At 33.4% G+C, this 4,443-nt stretch overlaps 1 long non-coding RNA gene across 4 annotated transcripts; it reads left to right on the top strand.

Moving 5' to 3' along the window:
* The first annotated feature begins 740 nt into the window (after positions 1-740).
* LOC110281815 (uncharacterized) lies at positions 741-3,914 on the top strand. 4 transcript variants are annotated; one of them, XR_008009650.1, is made up of 7 exons: positions 741-963; positions 1,086-1,161; positions 1,453-1,628; positions 1,846-1,882; positions 3,049-3,332; positions 3,414-3,595; positions 3,719-3,914. It is a non-coding gene; the product is annotated as an uncharacterized LOC110281815 (long non-coding RNA). The 4 variants fall into 4 exon arrangements; XR_008009651.1 differs by having other exon boundaries at positions 1,445-1,628; positions 3,478-3,595; XR_002376501.2 differs by having other exon boundaries at positions 1,445-1,628.
* Positions 3,915-4,443: the final 529 nt, after the last annotated feature.

The following is a 4,443-nucleotide window of genomic DNA, read 5'->3' as shown; positions in this document are numbered from 1 at the left end:
GTGCGCGAAGACAGTCCTTTCAACTCGCGTGAGCTCTTCGGCGACGGCCTTTGTAGTGGTGACGCTCCCCACGGCAGCTCGCTCCCTCTCACTCAAAGACACACTCTCTCTGTCTCCTACGACAATGATGGCGGTGACGGTGGTAGTGACGCCCACCAGCATCGGCTCCCTCCTTCCCCTTCCTTCTTTCTTCTTCCGCTTCTCCCCTTCCTCTCTTTTTTTTCCCTTCTTTTGTGTGTGTATTCATTGGTGAGGGTGAGGGCTTCGGTGGATGATGGGGAAAAGGAAGGATGAGAGGGTGTTAGGGTTAGGTTAGTGTGTATATTTTTGACAGATTTTATTCCACGAAAATGCAGACAGATTTTGCGAGAGAATTTTTGTCAAAAACAAAAAATAATGAATTAGTATAAATTACAAACGAAAAAGAGAATCTGTCGATAATTCTATCGAAAAAATTAGTTTTATTACAAATAAATTTTTTGTCCGTAATAATTTAATAAAATTACAGTATTCTATTTATTTAAATACAAATCTTTTCGCAAAAAAATAGTTACCAACAAAAAATCTATCTATATTTAAATAAACAAAATACTGTAATTAACTAATTATATTAAATTATTATAGACAAAAAAATCTATTAATAATTTAAAATATTTCATAAAAAATGTTAAAATAAGAAGTTGGTTCATGTTACTCCCAATCCTTCATTTCACTTTTTTCACGTTTTCTTGAATTACTACTAACACGTTTAAGCGCGCCTTTTCTCTCTCTATTGAAGATGTGACGTCCTCCACTGTCGCCGCCGCTCGCGTCGCACGAGCTCCCTCCACCGATGCTCTCATCGCATTTGCAACCTTCGTCGCCATCGTCACACGAGCTCTCTCCACCGTGCTCTTATCTTAGGAGCTCCTTCCGCCGCCGCTCTCATCACTACTTCTTCTCTTCTCGTCGCCGTTAGTTTAGGTAGGCCTCCGCCTCCTTCTCGTCCCTAGCCCTAATCCTTACATTGTGATTCTGTTCTGATTTCATTATTCCTATCCCTAACCATATCCTTTCCCTGTTTTGCTTGACGTTGAAAATCAAAGAATACGATCGAGGAGAGCTCTTATGTTTGCAAATCAGCTATGGCTGCTGCAGAGAACGAAGTTTCTAAATTCTAAGGTATGAATTTTGTATTTTCCTGTAATTTGTGAAAATTGAAACATAACCATTTCTATGATTGTGGTATAGAATGAAGTTTGTTTATGAACTATATATCTGAATTGCTGAGATTTTTTATTTGGAATTTGCATGCATGTTCTTATTCCTTCCTGTTCTTGTTATGACTGTTGATTTTGGTTCCTCCTTCTTGTCCTTGTCTGAATCTGCTCTGTTATAAATATGCTGAATTGCTTTTGATTCTTGTCCTTTTTTATTTTGTTGCTGATTCTGGCAATCATGCTAGCTCCCAAGGTTCTGGTCCGAGGTTAGTTGCAGTTTCAATTAGTTTTGGTGGGATGCTTATATTTGCAATGATGCTTGGACTTGTCTCTGATGCCATTTCTGAGAAGTTCGACTCACTGAGGAAAGAAAAAAGTGAGGTAGTTGAGCAAAATCATACTTTGATTCTTGGCTGGAGTGATAAATTGGTAAGATTCTGGAATTACTATCTTCCAATGAATTATTCATTAAAAATGAAACAATTCAAACATATGTCAACGGTTTATTGATTGATTAATTTATTTTTATCAATATTTTGTACATCTCCATTTGGATCTTTTAATTTCTCATGCATCTGAACCACAATAATATGATTGGGTGTGCCAAAATGGAATTTGATTAATAAGGAACATCGGTCATATGCAGAACTGGGAGCTCACTGATTCTGGCTGATCTTAAAAAGGTATATGACTCTTGCATGCAATGATGTACCTGTGACATTTTTTTCTATGTCATTTTTATCTCTCATTTTGGAAACCATCATTAAAAGATTGTGATTCATTTGCTAGCTTTATATTATAAATCGAAGCATGGTTATTGAGAAATTTTGAATATTCTCTGTTGAATAATTGGATTTGTTTTAAATATCTGTTAATAAAATAAAAAAAACTTGGTGGATACCAAGACCTATATTGAACCAGTTGTGTGTGTGTGTCTATATATATATATATATATAAAAGTGAAGAAAGTATCTTTTTCATTCAATAATATTTGTTTGTTCATGCCAATTAGGAAAAAAATGGCACTTTATTTAGAATGGATTTAATAGAAAAGTATCATGAAGTCTATCTTAGGTTAGAAAAGGTAACTTTAAAGGCTATGCTTGATTTTTGGATCAACTAATTCTATTTGTAAGTTGCAGGTATTGATTTTGTATCTTGTATCATGGTTTTATGATGCTTTTCATAGTTGAATGTGGATCAGAATTTAGTTGATCCAGCAAATTGTAATAGAGGCTTTGGCATGACAAAATATGACAAACTAGTTTGATGGTTTGGCCTGTGATCCTAACTTTGTTATCGACAATGATATTATTGATTAAGGCTTCTGTTTTTTAATCTCTTAGTGCACTTTATGCCGAATATTCTGATTGTATGATCTGCAACATAAGCTACAGAGATAAGAACCTAAATTTGTTGCAATAATTTATTAACGGACACATTGTTTACTACTAATTCTACTAAGAACATAAAGGTTTATGTTTCCTAGCTGATAAGCACACTATGAAATAATTATACAAGTTTGAAATTAAGTTTTCATAGTTTGATAAATCTTCTGCACTAAATTGATTAGCAAAAATTGCATATTTTAATTTTCAATGTTGTTAGTCTCCTGAAAAATATTGCGTGATTCATACATTCATTTCATGAGTAAAGTGGATTGCTGAACGTGATTTTGGAAGCTTTAATTGAATATTACTTGTTGTGTGATTCATACATTCATACATTCTTGAAGTTTAATTGAATATATGACGCTGAAATTGATTGATTTACATACATGTTAGTTATTATTTATTAGAATTTTATTTGCAAGCATCACATAATAGATATTGGTTTTAATAAGTTTCAGGCAGTACAAACTTGATAGATGCATGGCTCTCTATTAACACTACTAGCACAGCAGAAGCTGTTTTTTTCCCCTCATATTGATTGATGGTTGAAAGGAAGAAGCATTAAATGAAAGAAGGATGCACACTCCGATTTCTTACAAACTTTTTTTGGATTTCTTTTCATGCTCCTTTTGTGTGTTCTCTTCAACTGATTAAGTTGGTGACAGTGACGAAACCTTTACTGTTTCGAGCTTCAGCTACCTTGAGACTAGGCTTATACCCTTTGATTTGCATTATTTCAGAGGTGAGTGAGTCAATTAGCATTTACCCTTTTGTTTATATTATCATAATTTTGCTTTTTTTCTTCTTCTTGTTCGTTTTGCAGTTTGAATTTCAGTGGATCGGAATTGAAATATAATATAAAGTTGAAAGGTAACATATATTAACAGGTTTAAATACTTTGGAACAACTTTTGCATGAGCTGTCATCAAATTCTTCACGCCCTCACGGCATGTATGTTCTGCTTTGGCTTCAGTAATAATGGGAATGGCTCCTGTATTAGGAAAGGTAACCTTCTAGATTGGGAAGTTCATAAACTATGTGAATTTCATAGCTCCTCACCATTATGTACTTGGATCTCATATATTGCAATAATATAAATTTATTTCTTTATTGTTTTTATTGTAAAAGAGGAGTGCAATCACAGTTGAAGCAATACCTACAAATCTCCATATCTTTGGTTGCTTCAGCTACTGCTGAATCTTGAAGACCAAGGTCACCATCTTGAGTTGTGATCAGTGCTTAAGAATTACTAGTTTCACATATTATTTAGTATGGTTGAACAATACATTGAGGATTATAGCTGATGTATCAATACACTTTATTTATGTTTTGAATTATATTGACTTGCTTGTTTATTATAGTACTTTTCTTTTGGTTTGATAATACGATAAACTTGTTTATTTTTCGAAATACTATAAATGTTCGAATACAAGTTAGATGAAAATTTGTATTCATTAAATTTATATTTATTTTGTATGAAAACACGTTTATTTTGTAATGAAAAAATCTAAAAATTTTCTGTTTTACCTTATTGACGAATTTACGGACGGATTTTTCGTCTGTATTTAGAGTTTGAAAATGCTTTCCAAGGCTCTAATTACTGACAAAAAATCTATCAAAATCTTATGCTAGTTACCGACAGAAAATCTGTCGAAAAATCAGACGGTTTAAACGAAATGAAAGTGACAATTACTGAGGAAAAATTTGTCGGTAACGAGAAAAAATCTGTCGGTAAAGTACCGATAGAAAATCTGTTGCAAAATCTGACGATTTTTTAGCGAAAGGGGGACCATTACCAAGGGAAATTCTGTCGGTAATGGAGAAAAATCTGTTAGTAAATTACTGACGAAAAA

The sequence above is a fragment of the Arachis duranensis genome, chromosome 5, assembly GCF_000817695.3.
Source record: "Arachis duranensis cultivar V14167 chromosome 5, aradu.V14167.gnm2.J7QH, whole genome shotgun sequence".
Taxonomy (NCBI): domain Eukaryota; kingdom Viridiplantae; phylum Streptophyta; class Magnoliopsida; order Fabales; family Fabaceae; genus Arachis; species Arachis duranensis.
The sequence above is the reverse complement of the archived record's forward strand: the minus strand, read 5'-3'. Positions and strand labels throughout refer to the sequence as shown.